Source organism: Pongo abelii, chromosome 4 (genome assembly GCF_028885655.2).
Source record: "Pongo abelii isolate AG06213 chromosome 4, NHGRI_mPonAbe1-v2.0_pri, whole genome shotgun sequence".
Classification (NCBI taxonomy): domain Eukaryota; kingdom Metazoa; phylum Chordata; class Mammalia; order Primates; family Hominidae; genus Pongo; species Pongo abelii.
Window position 1 is genome coordinate 114973547 of NC_071989.2, and position 18381 is coordinate 114991927.

The 18381-nt window shown below is 36.6% G+C and overlaps 1 long non-coding RNA gene across 1 annotated transcript in view; it reads right to left on the minus strand.

The window, feature by feature from the left end:
• LOC129059488 (uncharacterized) overlaps positions 1 to 17934 on the minus strand; it is a 209353-nt gene extending 191419 nt beyond the window's left edge. The window contains exon 1 of the long non-coding RNA XR_008525419.1: positions 17827 to 17934. This is a non-coding gene — a long non-coding RNA (uncharacterized LOC129059488). The remainder of the gene's footprint in view (positions 1 to 17826) is intronic.
• Positions 17935 to 18381: the final 447 nt, after the last annotated feature.

An 18381-nucleotide genomic window follows, 5' to 3' on the forward strand; every position in this document is an offset into this window, starting at 1 on the left:
TCTTCTCTCTTTTGTGATTAGCTGGTTGTTAAGAAAAAATGTTGGCAAATAGATGATAATGAAGGCGGCAGTTTAAGACAACATCCATGTTACCTCGATGGCAAGGAAGGCAAACAGAAGCACAGAGATAAGATAACCATGAAAGCCACTGAGCCTTCAGCATGAACACTGTCTCCCAACAATTTGATGATCACTCTTCAGGATTTTGTTAGTATAAATGCTGTATTTTAATTATTTCCAACATATACATCTTTGTAGTGATAATATAATTTCCTATATTTACAATGTTTTTAGAGGTCAATTATTTTTCTTAGTTTCCATTGCTTGCAAAAACTCCCAGTTTAGCACAGGCTGCAAAGTTCCCCAATGTGCTATTCACAGATTCTTTTTGAATCATTAATAAATGACAAATGTTAAAAATGATCAATCCCAACGCCACCTTTTATTGCAAACTCCTAAACACCTCCTACAGTTTTGTGTCATTGCCACTTTATTCTCAGGCTTTGTTTATGTTCCAAAATCTAGTTTTGAATCCGTATGACTATTTTCACATCTATTCTACATTTGAATCAATTTAGCAAATAATACTTTTAAAGTGTGGCATCAATTTTTTCCTATAATTGAAGCATTAAATATCTATTGCACTTACTTTAGCCTATATTTATTGGAATATCTTTTAAGTTGCAAAAAAGAAGAAATGAAAAAAATGTTTGATCACTCATTCATAATATTTACTGAGTGCATATTATTTATATTAAAACATAGAGTTTGGGGCTAATGAAAACATTCTTATAATAGCATGAAAAATGTTGTAGTATTTTATACTTAGGTTCAAGTAATAAAGCATTATGTCCTCAAAATGGTCACCACAACCAGACAAAATTGGTGATGTAAAGCAATATAAAATAAACAGGCTGAACACCACACCCTGAAATGGCAGGGAAAGCCACTAATCACAAGTATTTGATACCTAAAATACTAATACTTTTATATATATATTATATATATTATATTCTAATTATATATATATTTTATATATATTATAAGTTCTATATATATATATAAATATATATATATTTTATATATATATAATATATATATATTATAATATATATATAATACATATATTATATATTATATAATATATAATATATGTATTATAATATATTATAATATATATATATAATATATATATATTATAAGCTGTGCAGAATGTGCAGGTTTGTTACATAGGTATATATGTGCCATGGTGGTTTGCTGCACCCATCAACCTGTCATCTACATTAGGTATTTGTCCTAATGCTATCCCTCCCATTGCCCTCCACCACCCAACAGGCCCCAGTGTGTGAGATTCTGCTCCCTGTGTCCATGTGTTCTCATTGTTCAACTCTCACTTATGAATGAGAACATGCAGTGTTTGGTTTTCTGTTCCTGCGTTAGTTTGCTGAGAATGATGGTTTGCAGCTTCATCCATGTCCCTGCAAAGGAAATGAACTCATCCTTTTTTATGGCTGCATAGTATTGCTATGTGCCACATTTTCTTTATCCAGTCTGTCATTGATGGGCATTTGGGTTGGTTCCAAGTCTCTGTTATTGTAAATAGTGCTGCAATAAACATACATGTGCATGTGTATTTATAGTAGAATGATTTATAATCCTTTGGGTATATACCCAGTAATGGGATTGCTGGGTCAAATGGTATTTCTGGTTCTAGATCCTCGAGGAATTGCCACACTGTCTTCCACAATGGTTGAACTAATTTACACTCCACCAACAGTGTAAACGCATTCTTATTTCTCCACATCCTCTCCAGCAACTGTTGATTCCTGACTTTTTAATGATTGCCGTTCTAAATGGCATGAGATGGTCTCTCATTGTGGTTTGGTTTGCATTTCTCTAATGACGAGTGATGATGAGCTTTTTTTCATATGTTTGTCAGCTGCATAAACGTCTTCTTTTGAGAAGTGTCTGTTCATATCCTTCACCTACTTTTTGATTGGGTTGTTTGATTTTTTCTTATAAATTTGTTTAAGTTATTTGTAGATTCTGGATATTAGCCCTTTGTCAGATGGATAGATTGCAAAAATTTTTCCCATTCTGCAGCTCTTCTGTTCACTCTGATGGTAATTTCTTTTGCTATGCAGAAGCTCTTTAGTTTAACTAGATCCCATTTGTCAATTTTGGCTTTTGTGCCTTTGCTTTTGGTGTCTTAGTCATGAAGTCTTTGCACAAGCCTGTCTCATTAATGGTATTGCCTAGGTTTTCTTCTAGGGTTTTTATGGTTTTAGGTCTTACCTTTAATCTTTAATCCATCTTGAGTTAATTTTTGTATAATGTGTAAGGAAGGGGTCCAGTTTCAGTTTTCTGCATATGGCTAGCCAGTTTTCCCAGCACCATTTATTAAATAAGGAATCCTTTCCTCATTGCTTGTTTTTATCAGGTTTTCAAAGATCAGATGGTTGTAGATGTGTGGCATTATTTCTGAGGCCTCTGTTCTGTTCCATTGGTCTATATATCTCTTTTGGTACCAATACCATGCTGTTTTGGTTACTGTAGCCTGGTAGTATAGTTTGAAGTCAGGTAGCAAGATGCCTCCAGCTTTGTTCTTTTTGCTTAGGATTGTCTTGGCTATACAGGCTCTTTTTTGGTTCCATATGAAATTTAAAGTAATTTTTTCTAATTCTGGTAGAATTAGAAAAGCTAATTCTGGTAGCTTGATGGGAATAGCATTGAATCTATAAATTACTTTGGGAAGTGTGGCCATTTTCACAATATTGATTTTTTCTATCCATAAGCATGGAATGTTTTTCCATTTGTGTCCTCTCTTGTTTCCTTGAGCAGTGTTTTGTAGTTCTCCCTGAAGAGGTCTTTTACAACCCTTGTAAGTTGTATTCCTAGATAGTTTATTCTCTTTGAAGCAATTATGAATGGGAGTTCACTCATGATTTGACTCTCTGTTTGTCTATTATTGGTGTATTAGGAATGCATGCGATTTTTACACATTGATTTTGTATCCTGAGACTTTGCTGAAGTTGCTTATTAGCTTAAGGAGTTTTGTGGCTGAGACAATGGAGTTTTCTAAATATGCAATCATGTCATCTGCAAACAGACAATTTGACTTCCTCTCTTCCTATTTGAATACCCTTTATTTATTTCTCTTGCCTGATTGCCCTTGCCAGAATTTCCAATACTATGTAGAATAGGAGTGGTGAGAGAGGGCATCCTTGTCTTGTGCCGGTTTTCACAGAGAATGCTTCCAGGTTTGCCCATTCAGAATGATATTGGCTGTGGGTTTGTCATAAATATCTCTTATTATTTTGAGCTATGTTCCATCAATACCTAGTTTATTGAGTGCTTTTAGCATGAAGGGGTGCTGAATTTTACCAAAGGCCTTTTCTGCATCTATTGAGATAATCAGGTGGTTTTTGTCATTGATTCTGTTTATGTGACAGATTACGTTTATTGATTTGCATATGCTGAATCAGCCTTCCATCCCAGGAGGAAGCTGACTTCGTGATGGTGGATAAGTTTTTTGATGTGCTGCTGGATTCTGTTTGCGAGTATGTTATTGAGGATTTCGCACTGATGTTCATCAGGGATATTGGCCTGAAATTTTCGTTTTTTGTTGTGTCTCTGCCAGGTTTTGGTATTGGGATGATGCTGGCCTCATAAAATGAGTTAGGGAGGAGTCCCTCTTTTTCTATTGTTTGGAATAGTTTTAGAAGGAATGGTACTACCCCCTGTTTGTACCTCTGGTAGAATTTGGCTGTGAATCGTCTGGATCTGGGCTTTTTGTTGGTTGGTAGGTTATTAATTACTGCCTCAATTTCAGAACTTGTTATTGGTCTAGTCAGGAATTTGACCTCTTCCTGGTTTAGTCTTGGGAGAATGTATGTGTCCAGGAATTTATCCATTTATTCTAGATTTTCTAGTTTATTTGCATAGAGGTGTTTATGGTATTCTCTGATGGTAGTTTGTATTTCTGTGGGATCAGTGGTGATATCCCTTTATCACTTGATTCTTCTCTCTTTTCTTCTTTAATAGCCTTGCTAGTGGTCTACCTATTTTGTTAATCTTTTCAAAAAACCAGCCCCTGGACTCATTGATTTTTGAAGGGTATTTTGTGTCTCTATCTCCTGGAATTCTGTTCTGATCTTAGTTATTTCCTGTCTTCTGCTAGCTTTTGAATTTGTTTGCTCTTGCTTCTCTAGTTCTTTTAATTGTGATGTTAGGGTGTTGATTTTAGATCTTTCCCGCTTCCTCACATGGGCATGTAGTGCTATAAATTTCCCTCTAAACAAACACTGCTTTAGCTGTGTCCCACAGATTCTGGTACATTGTGTTTTTGTTCTCATTGGTTTCAAAGAACGTAGTTATTTCTGCTTTAATTTCATTATTTACCCAGTAGTCATTCAGGAGCAGGTTGTTCAGTTTCCATGTAGTTGTGCGGTTTTGAGTGAGTTTCTTAATCCTGAGTTCTAATTTGATTGCACTGTGGTCTGAGAGACTGTTTGATTTCCATTCTTTTACATTTGCCGAGGAGTGTTTTACTTCCAATTATGTGGTCCATTTTAGAACAAAAGCTATGTGGGCTGAGAAGAATGTATATTCTGTTGATTTGGGGTGGAGAGTTCTGTAGATGTGTATTAGGTCTGCTTGGTCCAGAGCTGAGTTCAAGTCCTTGTTAATTTTCTATCTCATTGATCTAATATTGACAGTGGGGTGTTAAAGTCTCTCACTTTTATTGTGTGGGAGTCTAAGTCTCTTTGTAGGTCTCTAAGAACTTGCTTTATGAATCTGGGTGCTCCTGTATTGGGTGCATATACATTTAGGATAGTCAGCTCTTCTTGTTACATTGACCCCTTTACCATTATGTAATGACCTTCTTTATCTTTTTTGATCTTTGTTGGTTTCAAGTCTGTTTTATCAGAGACTAGGATTGGAATACTTGCTTTTTTTGGTTTTCCATTTGCTTGGTAAATATTCCTCCATCCCTTTATTTTGAGACTTTGCGTGTCTTTGCACATTTAGTGGAGCTCCTGAATATAGCACACTGATGGGTCTTAACTTCTTATCCAATTTTCCAGTTTGTTTCTCTTAACTGGGGCATTTAGCCTATTTACATTTAAGGTTAATATTGTTACGTGTGAAACTGATTCTGTCATCATGATGCTGTTTGGTTATTTTGGACATTAGTTGATGCAGTTTCTTCTTAGTGTCAATGGTCTTTACATTATGGTTTGTTTTTGCAGTGGCTGGTACCAGTTTCTCCTTTCCATATTTAGTGCTTCCTTCAGGAGCTCTTGTAAGGCAGGCCTGGTGGTGACAAAATCCCTCAGCATTGGCTTGTCTGTAAATTATTTTATTTCTCCTTTGCTTATGAAGCTTAGTTTGTCTGGATATGAAATTCTGGGTTGAAAATTCTTTTATTTAAGAACGTTGAATATTGCCCCCCACTCTCTTCTGGCTTATAGGGTTTCTGCATGAGACCCACTGTTAGTCTGATGGGCTGCCATTTGTGGGTTACATGACCTTTCTCTCTGGCTGCCCTTAACATTTTTTCCTTCATTTCAACCTTGCTGAATCTGACGATTATGTGTCTTGGGGTTGCTCTTCTCATGGAGTATCTTAGTAGTGTTCTCTGTATTTCTTGAATTTGAATGTTGGCCTGTCTTGCTAGATTAGGGAAGTTCTCCTGGATAATATTCTGAAGTGTGTTTTCCAGCTTGATTCCATTCTCCCAGTCACTTTCAGGTACACCAATCAATTGTAACTTTGGTCTTTTCACATAGTCTCATATTTCTCATATTTGTTGCTTTTCATTCTTTTTTCTCTAATCTTGTCTTCACGCTTTGTTTCATTAAGTTGATCCTCAATCTCTGACATCCTTTCTTCTGCTTGATCAGATCGGCTGTTGATAATTGTGTATGCTTCATGAAGTTCTCGTGCTGTGTTTTTCAGCTCCATCAGGTCATTTATGTTCTTCTCTAAACTGGTTATTCTAGTTAGCAGTTCCTGTACTTTTTTTTTTTTTTTAAATCAAGGTTCTTAGCTTCTTGCATTGGGTTAGAACATCCTCCTTTAGCTCAGAGGAGTTTGTTATTACCCTCCTTCTGATGCCTACTTCTGTCAGCTCATCAAACTCATTCACTCATTCTCCATCCAGTTTTGTTCCCTTGCTGGTGAGGAGTTGTGATCCTTTGGAGAAGAAGAGGCATTCTGGTTTCTGGAATTTTCAGCCTTTTTGTGCTGGTTTCTCCTCATCTTCATGCATTTATCTACCTTTGGTCTTTGGTGTTGGTGACCTTTGGATGGGGTTTCTCTATGGACATACTTTTAGTTGATATTGATGCTATTCCTTTCTGTTTCTTAGTTTTCCTTCTAACAGTCAGGCCCCTCTGCTGCAGGTCTGCTGGAGTTTGCTGGACATCTGCTCCAAAGCCTGTTTGCCTGGGTATCACCAATGCAGGCTGCAGAACAGGGAAGATTGCTGCCTGCTCCTTCCTCTGGAAGCTTCGTCCCAGAGCGGCACCTGCCAGATGCCAGCCAGAGCTCTCCTGTATGAGGTGTCTGTTGACCCCTGCTGGGAGGTGTCTCTCAGTCAGGAGGCACGGGGGTCAGAGACCCACTTGAGGATGCAGTCTGTCCCTTAGCAGAGCTTGAGCCACTGTGCTGGGAGATGTGCTACTCTCTTCAGAGCTGGCAGGCAGGAATGTTTAAGTCTGCTGAAGTTGCGCCCACAGTCGCCCCTTCCCCCAGGTCCTCTGTCCCAGGGAGATAGGAGTTTTATCTATAAGCCCCTGAATGGGGCTGCTGCCTTCCTTTCAGAGATGGCCTGCCCAGAGAGGAGGAATCTAGAGAGGCAGTCTAGCTACAGTGGCTTTGTGGAGCTGTGGTGGGCTCCGCCCAGTCCACACTTCCTGCTGCCTTTGTTTACACTGTGAGGGGAAAACTGCCTACTCAAGCCTCAGTAATGGTGGATGCCGCTCCCCTCACCAAGGGGGAGCATCCCAGGTCAACTTCAAACTGCAGTGCTCACAGTGAGAATTTCAAGCCAGTGGATCTTAGTTTGCTGGGCTCTGTGGGGGTGGGACCCACTGAGCAAGACCACTTGTCTCCCTGGCTTCAGCCCTTTTTCCAGGGGAGTGAACAGTTCTGTCTTGCTGGGGTAACTCTGTGCTAGCAAGCAGCAAGGGCAGCAAAGAAGGACCCCCAAGCTGACAAGCTCAGCTACATAGCCCCAAGAAGCTGAGTCACCCCGGCCAGAGCCACCGTTTCTCTAAACCATTTTTAAAAGAGTAGAATAGCAAAAATATGAGAATTACATGATTAAAGTGAACAGAAATGAGAGATAATGCTCTTGCAATTCTAGCTACTTTAAATATCAGCTAAAATTTCTATGTAATCATCTTCCTACATCATTAAAGCTATTGATTCATACAGGTTGTGTTAGTCAATAGTTTTAACAGGTCTATATTCTCTTTCCAGGGGGCCTTTCTTTTAGTAGGTTATCTATCATTGCTTTCCTTTTTTAGTGGTTTCATTTGAGCAAATTATTAGAAGATAGTTTGGAAATAACAAGATTTGCACAAATGATGAGGACAAGTAAAATAAGGAAAAATAAATAATTAATTGGAATCAAACATTTAAATCCCAATTCCAGCAAAACTCTCAATATCAAAATCATTATGATGATTACATGAAATAAGGATGCTTACACTTCTAGGTGCTCATAAAGGCATATCGTACCTGTATTACAGGTCACAAGTCAATACGATGAGCAATTATGGGAGTTAAACTCAGAATCAATCCTTCTATTCAATCCTCACAATACCCTACATTTCTTCTTCACTAAACATACCACTATTATAGTGAATATTATTTATTAGACAATTTGCCTAATGTCTGCTAGCCTTAGGAAAAGTACAGAGAATTTTAGTGTTGTTCCAAATTTTCTCAGAAACCTAAGATCTGAATAAACCATAAAAACGGCAAATGACCATCAACAGAATACACAATATTTTTAAGGTAGTAAAAAAAAAAAAAACCAATATTTTCCTTGTCTCCTATACATATTTACTAACAGACTAAAATTCCCAAATGTAACAATAAGGAAGTACAGATAAGAAAAAATGCAAGGCTATGCTAACTCCACCTGAGGGCGTCTTCCAAACAACACTGTGTAGAGGCAGGCAAAGGCCAAAATAGCCATTCTTCACACAGTCCATGAGCTCAGATGGTCAGGTTGCAGGGTAAGGGAAGATGCCCTCTCAGCTCAGCAGAGTCACAGTGAGAAAATATGCCCGCTGGCAATTGAGAATTGGTGCTGGGTATATTTGCCTGTCTTTCAGGCAAAGATAGGAAAAAGGGATTTGACCTAGTAGACAGTATTCAGGTTGTGTCTGGTGGCACATACCTGGCTTGCAGTTATCTTTATTACAGGGTGAGAGAATAAGAAACTAAAATATTGGTTGAACAAATTAAGATATAAGTTTTATCAAATATTATACATATTATAACATACAAATATAAACAATTCTGTTATTAAAATTATAAACAAATTAAAACTGAATAAATGGTAAAAAAAGTTGTAATAAATTGGGAAAAACAATTATAACAAATGAAAATAATTATTATAGTAATATATGCTAATACTCCAAAATATGCCACAGAGCAAGAATAAATGCTGCATGCAATTAAAGAAATATAAAGAGAGACAATATATTTAAAATACTTAACTGAAATGCAAGCAGTAATGAGTTAGGATTTTTTTATTTTGCACACCCTCCCTATTGATAATACTGAGAGTTTAAGGGTCCCTGGTATTATGATGGTAGGAGAATTCATTGAAACAATATTCCTAGGAAGCCATTTGGGGTGTTTTATCACAAAAACCTTTAAAAAAAAGATGCAGTATTACAATTTGACCCAACAGATTCTAATTATAGAATTACAGAATGACTTACTTATTCATTCATTAATGTTTTCATCCTATGTATGTTCATGCCAGACATGTACTATGAACACATTAACAAGTGAATAAATAAATTTTTAAGGAACTCAATTATTTTATTATTTCAGAGCCAATGTTAGGATTCATTACAACTTCCCAAGTCTTTACTTAGATAGCCATATAAAACTCACATTCATAATCTACCACTTCACTGGGAAATCAGATAATGATATATTAATAGCTATTATCCAGTGTATTCTCATGAAATTATCTGGCCACTAAGAACATTAAGAGCGGGAATTTGTCCAAATTTCATGATGATATGTCTACATCATATCACAAACAAACTGTTGTTCCAGATTGATTTTCAACTTTATCTACTGAAAATAAAGTGGAATATTTTAGGGTTAAGATCTACTTTTAAAACACTGTTTTTGAGCTATATGTTCTGACATTAGAAAAGTAACTCACCTAAGTGAATTTCTTATGTGGTGTTCTTTTTTCAAAGGGGGTAAGTGACAGCACTTCAAGGGACACAATCCTTCAGTTTATATATATACCACAATTTTGTGTTAAAGTACAATATTCCAGAAGACAGGTGTCATAGGTTTCACACCATAGTAAGAAGTTTAAATATTGGTAGGGATGATAACACCATTTCAAGATTAATCTTTTTTTAATTATAAGTTCAGATTTCTATTAGAAAGCATCTTCTATAATATATCAACTTGTTTAGGGGACATTTTTCTGAATGGGATTGAATAATGTTACTTCTTTGTAAGCCATACCAAGAGGAAGATTCTTTAGAAAACAACTTCAAAATTAGTTCCTCTTAAGTTGAGGTTAAAAGAAACCCCATTTTACCTTTTTGAGGCATATTACTATAGAAAGAAAAAAGTTAAATTGATGCTAAAAAGCATGAATGAAGACATTTGGTTAATTTGAGCTGATAACGAATTTTTAATATGAAATGTTTTGCCTACCCATTACACACAGTGTTACCTTATCTAAGTTTCTTTGATTAAATGGCACCAGAGAGTATTCGAATTGGTTTCTGGCCAGTTTCATTATCATTCTTCAGAACATTAGGGAATGTATTAGATATATTCTTTGACCTTTTGAGTAACATATTGAATTCTAGAATGAAACACAGTACACACAGCCATAATTTTTTTCATATTATTAAGCTATATCACATTTCATTTTTCTTCTTTTATCCTGATGAATCCTTAGAAAAATGAACATGCTGTGTTTCAAAGACATGAAGAAAGCATTTCTCTTGAATATAGACACTTACAAATCTGTCCCCAAATATCAGGCAGAAAGGGGGACCAGTCACTATGTGTAAGTGGCCAAAGTGATTAAAGGGATGTGTGGAGGATATTTAGATTACTGCTTCTCCAACTTTAGAGTGCCTAAGAAACACCTGGGATCTTGCTAAAATTCAGAGAGTAATTCGCAAGGTCTGGGTGGGGTCTAAAATTTTTTAATTTTGAACAAACTCCCATGTGAGAATGGCTATTTTCAGTCACCCACTTACTAAGTATAAGCACTATTCAGACAGCAGGATATACAGGGCTAAGGTTCTCGTCTGCATCTTTGAAAGAAGGAGGTGGCACCTAGGTCAGTATGAACATTTTCACAATTCCCTATCAGTCCTGGAAAAGCTCTCTGTGAATCTTCCCACAGGCTTTCAACACAATACTGCTCACAAATACTCTCTTCCAGCATAAATGCATGAACACTGTCATATCATAATTACTATTAGCTAGTACGTATTCTGCTAATCCTAGGTGCAGGAAATGGTGATAAGAACATAAGCAGAAAAGAAGTATGTGGAAGCCCTTGCCCTTGGGTTCTTAAAAGCTGACTGCCTGCATGTGTTCCAGTTGTGGACATGGGTTCTGCCTTTGGAAATTTAAGGTCTAGTTGCAGAAATAAATAAAAGAGGGCAGCTATTAATATGAGATTGTTCATGCCCAGGACCAACTGAAAGGGAATATGGTACTTGACTATGAAGGAGAAAAATTGTAACTGAGAGAGAATAGTGCTAATAAGGAATCAGAGACACAGAGAAGGTGACTGGGACTGGATACAGATATTAAAGAAATGGTGAGACTTGGTTTAAAGAAAAGAACACGTCCCAAATATGTCTTTATAATATATGAGAGCTATTGTATTCTGTACTTTTAGTACAATTTTACCAAGAAATACATCTTCCCACAAGATACTGCTTAAATGTCCTATTCATTCTATAACAAGGCAACTGTAAAAGGAGAGATTAAATTGCCTTCTTATTGAATGGGCACTTTAAAACTATCAGACATTTTCACTATACCAAAAATGTGTCTTTTGGGAGTATATTAGACTTTTCATTATGAGGAGAAGAATGATATGCAAGATAGACACAGAGACAACAGTGAGTCAACTTGTGGAAGAAACCCAAAGTCTCCAGGGAGAGGAAGGATTGATCTCAGAGACCTAAGGGAAGGAAACCAGGATGTGGACCAGAGTGGAGTGATAGGAATTCTCAGGCAGAAAAGGCACCAAAGATGCAAGAAGCCATATCTATTAAGAGGACATTGGGAATTGAGTTTGGAGACCTGGGCTCCTTAAGCAATGTGATGGCTTATTAGGGTGGCTGACGGTGAAATTCATATAGACCCAGACACCCTGGAACTGGTTTTGTTGAGGGAGAAATGGCTGAACTTAAAACATGCACCAAAAGGAGGTATAGTGCTGGTCCCCGGAGTGAGGCACCACTGTGTCCTGAGCATCAGCCGAGAGAATCCATTGTTCCCAGAATTCTGTAGGGCCACTCTATATACACTATATGTCTTCAGAAAGCTAGCACTCTAATTGCTCTTGTTCTCATCATACTGATTTTTAAAAGCAAAATTTTACCCACCCTCCCCCAATTAAATATGCTTCTGAAGTTCTTAAACAAATTAGAAGTTCAGGGAAGGCATTAAAATAAGGATAATTGAATTTTCTGCTACTAGGACATGTATAATTAATTAGAAAAATAAAAAAGATAACAGTATAATTATATCAGTTTATATAAATTATAATTTCTTCATCCACAAATATATGTGGATATAGGCATAGTACTAAGTACAAAGATTAAGAGGAGAACAAGAGAACAAAACATCTTATTTTTGTAAGTTTTACTGTCTAGAGAGCCTCTTCATAAGGCCGGTCCCGGAAAAGCTTCCAATCACATATGGCTATCTGGACTGAGTAGCAGCTGAATAAGAGGTAACATGCTCTCCTCCTGTCATTATGTAAAAGACTAGAGCCCTCAAGCACATTACAAACTCTCCCCCTTTAGGTCAACGAATGCTACTAATCCTGAAAAGGGTGATATTCCGTGTAGGAGAACCTAGACACGCAGTCCCTGCTAGACGGAAAAATGAGGCCGGGAGTGTTAAGGTAGTCACATGGCAGGTAATCTTTTAACTTCCTGAAACATATATATAACCCATTTTCAAAGAATCAACCAAAATCAACATATTTATGAAAACACCAGAGGACAAAGAACACAAGGAAAGACCAATTTGCCTTAGAGCATGTTTTGTCCACACACAACTTTAGTCACTGAGATAAACTGTGCATATTAAACTCTCTCATAGTTACAAATATTTTTCTTTCTAAGGCTGCTGCCATCAATTGATATCAAATAATTAGTGAACTAAAAGGCTAGTTTCAAAGACTTGTAAAATGTTGGCCACTAAGGCACTTAATGACTGGCAGATGCTCAAAACTAATACTACACGTCAAGCTACAATTTAACAAGTTTAAAACTAAATGAACACAGATTATCTTCTGTGGGTGGTGTGTCCAAAAACAATTTGAGTCACGCAATTTTTCATTTTCTGTGTCTGGTTTATATTTTTAAAGCATATCAAGTAGCAGCAGATAAGGAGACATTATGTGTTCTTTGAGTAAAATGTTTGTTACATGCCAAGTTTCCACTCAATCTAAAGGACTTTTATAAAGGTGTGTGCTTACAGCTGGATATTTATTTTACTATATCCAAACTCAAGATTTGTAATTCAGGCTAAATAGCATAAGCCATTCTCTAAAGAATCTAATGTATCATTTGCAGACAGAAGAATAGGGATAGAGGAGTGGAGAAAGATAGAGAAAACTGCGAAGGCATTCCCAGGCTCACAGACTTACGAGCCTTAATAATGAGACCAACTATGATAAGAATCCATTTCCATTGCCAATAATCCATGGCTATCAAACCAGCTGGAACCAACACTCCTGTTGTTAAGTGACACATTCTAATCATCACCTCAGAGAAGAATTACAGAACATATATACAAGCATAAGTGTCTTCTTGGCCTTCACAATATTCCCTTTACATTGAGATGAAAACTCAGCATCAGCACACAGCCTGCTATTTTCTTATTGACTTTAAAGTTTGCACATTCTGTGTAGGGCACAATACTCATTGCAACAAAATTAAGTAGTAAACAATTTAGCTGATGGATTACGAATTCAGGTTTTGAAGATTTAATCTAACTTACATGAGATCAGGTCTGCCCTTTAAAAACCTATGTTGTTGATGGCCCCAATACTATGGTGTCCCATTTGCCCCCTTTTACAATTCCAATTCCAATTGGCACCCTGTATACACTGTATACCAGTGTATACCAAAACCTGTATACACTGTCCAAGTCCATCCAAAAGAGCCAAGAGAGTAATGTGCATGTTGGTTAAGAGCATATACTTTCCAGTCAAGCATAACTGAGTTCAAATTTTGGTAAAGCATTGTTGATTGACATGGGGTAAGTCAATTAGCCTATCTATGCCTCAATACCTTAAACTTACAAATGGAATAATTATGTCTCAAAAGGTTGATTTGAGAATCAAATTGGACAGTACATGTGAAGCATTAAGCATAGTTCTTTACGTGAAGAATGATAATATTTGTTATTATTACAGCTCATACTAAGCAGACCAATGCTACTAGAAAGACTTTAATTTCTCTACACTCCCTCTAATTTACATTCCAGACTAAGTTTTGTGCCATTTCCCCAAAGCTGTGTTCTTTGTGGACATAAAAAGAGGAAAAGAAAACTTATCAGAGAATATGGCAACATGTTATGGTGGGTAATTTAGCAGTTGGGGTCAAAAACCTTAAAAATGTACATAATTTTTTATCTAGTTAATTCATTGCTAGGAAATAAACATGAAGGTCTTTAGAGGTTTTTTGTAAGAGTGCTTTTTTTAAGCATGTTTATAATAGAAAAGATTTAGAAAACAAATGTCCAATAATATGTGCTACGCTGAATAAATATGAAGCACACTCAACAGCATACTCGGTAGCCTTTAAAATGGTATAAAGAAGAATATTGTCATGAAAAGATGTTCAATAAATAAATAAATGGGGCATATGCTATGCATGAGGCAAGTTTTGTAAAATAATAATCTGTGTGTAAATAATTTACCACAGGACAGAATTTACCTAGTTGTGGGACCAATTTTTTGAAAACCCTAGATGTTTTTCTCTATTTTGCAGGGTTTTACAAAATGAGCATATATCAAGGTCGTACGCAAAAATATTGAAATTTTTTAACATTCTAGGCCTCTGGAATGCCCTCGTTAATGTGAACCTGACAGTGGGGTTCTCAGACAAGGTACTGAAAAAAATGATACTGGTTTATTTGGCTTCCCAAACTATATTACTCCAAACCAGCCACAGTTCCAAGTCTAGCTCATTAATAATAAAGGTAGATGAATTCTATTATCACATTACATTCTGTATAAAATAGATGTTCTTGGAAAATTTAACAAATGCTTTTCTCTCATGAAAAGACCTTCCAAATGTCTTTAACTTAATACATTTTTTCTAACCACAATCTTAAACTCATTTAAATTTAGACACTCCTGTTATATTATTTTAACTAAGTTCAATGTTAATATAAGCAATATATTTGAGGAATGTGATGAAGCAAGTTGTAAGTCATATATATGGTCATAATCATGTTCCCTTTGGGGAGAGTTTCATAAAATATCAAACATCGCTTTCTCTTATGGCATCCTGAAACAGATACATTTGTTGACAAAATCTTATTGCATCAGGGACATGACCACAACTTCCAGGTGCTAATTCTTCACAGTGAGTCCTTCTTACATTTGCTCTTCCTTGAACCTCTCTAATTGAGGTGTAGTCCTACAGGCAAAGGAAGGATTAAAGTTTTAGAGACTATAACCACTGAAGAAGCTATAGTATCTCATTTGTACACACACACACACACACATAATTGTATGGATGTTCAACAAGGTTTGAATTTGTCTACAATGATGACTTATTTAATGTACCACTTGAAATTAACTTTATTTCTAAATAATTTTTAAAATTTTATTTATTTTTGTTTTGGTTTTCCTATTTTCTTACAAGAGCCCTGCTTTGTTAGTGCTCCAAATGTCCGCTTAGCTTGCCTACTGCATAAATCTAGCACTAGGCAGCCTGAATAGTAATTGAATAATGAACCTATGGTAATAATTATTTGAGACTAGGTATTTGGGGCATGGTAAGAGAAAAATCTTCCAACATTGTTACATGTTGTTTAGGCAGTCATTCATCTAAATGTTCAAATATGAAATGGACTGTGAATGGAGGAATGGTCAACCAGGAAGGAAAAAATGGAAATCATGTTCTCCCTTCCTTTTCAATGACAGCATTCACTCAGCCACTGGAAGGAAAAGCACTTCTATGCCAATCAGCTGCATCCAAGGGGTACTTAAGTGCTTCACATGCATTTACCACTTTAAGCCTAGAGGCCCCTGAGATCACCTACTTTTGTAATTTCTTAAGATTGCTACTGAGGAGTAATACCATGTTATATGGTGTTACAGTTAAGAATTCATTTTTCAAAGCACATCTGCCCACATTGGAATCCTGGTCTCACAATTATTTTTTTCTTTTTTTTTTTTTTTTTTTTTTAGATGGCGTCTCATTCTGTCACCCAGGCTGGAGTGCAGTGGCATGATCTTGGCTCACTGCAACCTCTGCCTCCCGAGTTCAAGTGATTCTCCTGCCCCAGCCTCCTAAGTAGCTGGGACTACAGGTGCGTGCCACCATGCTCGGCTAATTTTTGTTTTTTCAGTAGAGACCAGGTTTCACCATGTTGGCTAGGCTGGTCTCAAACTCCTGACCTCAAGTGATCCACCTGCCTCAGCCTACCAAAGTGCTGGGATTACAGGCATGAGCCACCATACCTGGCCACAATTTATTCTTTAGATGACCTCTCTGTGCCTCAATTTTCTCAGGTGTAACACAGGACTCATGACAGTACTAATTCATAGGCTAGTGTGAAGATTACAAATTACCTGAGTCAACAGACACAAAGTGTGAAGCATTGCCTGAAACATAGCAAACACAGAGAATAAGTGGACCACCACTGGATATTGCAAATAGAAAAGTGATAGGAATTTAGTTGATTGAGGCAGGCAGGGTCTGGATCATATAGGGTTTTGTAGGGTCTGACATGAAGTTTGGATTTTTTTCCCTAGTGTAATATGAATTTATTGCAGATTATAGGGTTAAATCAGATCATAAATGCAAGGTATCTAGTATAATACCTAAAATATTAAAGGTGTGGCTTTAATTATTAAATATATGTTTAACATAATATGTATGTGTGTGTGTGTATATCTGTCTCACCACACTGGCCAGCAAATAATTACTGCAGGTCATTGGAAACCTGCTAGGAACCTCTAGACCCGAAAAAAAATCAGCTGGTGGACTCTGAGCCACACCATACAGCACTGAACGACTGATTGCTTTTTAACAGCGGTAAGACGTGGAGTAGTCGTTTATCTGAAGATTCAGAGGTTGGATTCAGGAAACCTGCCTATTTACGTAAGGTTTTTGCCAATCCTAGTACAAGCAAAGGTAAATTCCATAATGTGAATGTCTACTCTCTTAATATGAACAGCTCCACAGGATCAAAGAAAAAGTGTTTTCTCTCTCTCTACTCAATCCTCTAACACAAAGTGCCTTGGGAAACAAGGTTACTGCTTCCAGAAAGTGAAATGGCATTCCCATTTAACATAAATGAGTCTTATTAGAAGGCAAAAGAATGGCTATTTACAGTTATGCCAACTATTGATCAAAAAGAAACTATAAGCCCATACAACCTGAGCCTGCTGTGCACCAAGTCTCAACACAAGCGATCCGGTCAAAAAGAGCTGCAGGGTTCCCTGGGCCTGCACCACTTTTTACATGAGAGGAGTGGTCTCTGAGCCTGGGACTATGGAGAGAGAATATGCCCACTTGAGTGGTAAACACAGCTCCCGGTTGCTCATAAAATCAAGTTTGTGAAAGTCAGAAAGAAAAGGCAGGTCTGCATTGCAGTACTTTAAAAAAAATGCACATAAACATTTTAAAATGAAAATTATATGGGTTCTCCTTACCATATAAAGTAGAATTTTAGAGCTTTTCATCTCAGAGATTATGTAAGAGTTTAGCCTCAGAAACAATATGACAAACAAAACTTAGCAGTTAGTATTAATATATGAAGCAAGATTATGAATTACCAACAACTAGCAAAGTGAGTACAACTGATTTCTGTTAAAAAGTAAACTTTTGTTTTCAGGGAATGTATTAACGATATTTAAAAGACAAACACAGATATATTATACAGGTGAGAAGATGACTGTAAAGATTATATTAATTGCTATGACATTCATCATTGTATGAGTCCTGATGCTGGGTAATTTATTAGGCTGGTGCAAATGTAATTGCCATTACTTTTAATGGCCAAAACCACAATTACATTTGCACCAACCTAATATAAAGGAAGGAAGTTTAGTTGACTCACAGTTCTGCATGTCTGGGGAGGCTAGAGGAAACTTACAATCATGGTGGAAGGCAAAGAGGAAGCAAGGTTCTTCACATGGCACAGGAGAGAAAAGCACAAAGAGGGGAAATGCCAGACTCTTATAAAACTGTCAGATCTGGTGAGAACTCACTCACTGTCACGAGAACAGCATGGGGGAAACTGCCCCCATGATCCAATCACCTCTCTCCCTCTACATGTGAGAATTGTAGGTCCTACCTCAACACTTGGGGATTGAGATGAGATTTGAGTAAGGACAAAGAACCAAGCCATGTCAATCATATTTTGTTAAGTACGAAAACAAGTTACAGATCAGCATGTATATCATAACTTCATGTTTAGAAAATTCATTTCTTATAGATCTGCATGGGAGAAAGTCTGGAAGGATACACGTTAAATTATTAACTGTTCTCATCTTGTAGAAATGACATATCTGACTTTTTTTCATTTTTTCTGTTATATGTAACTTTATTACAATAATACACACACATTTATATGATGTAGTTAAAATCACAAACCTTGACATCAGATTGTAGATAGAAACTAAACTGTCCAAAATTTTTGGAAATTTGA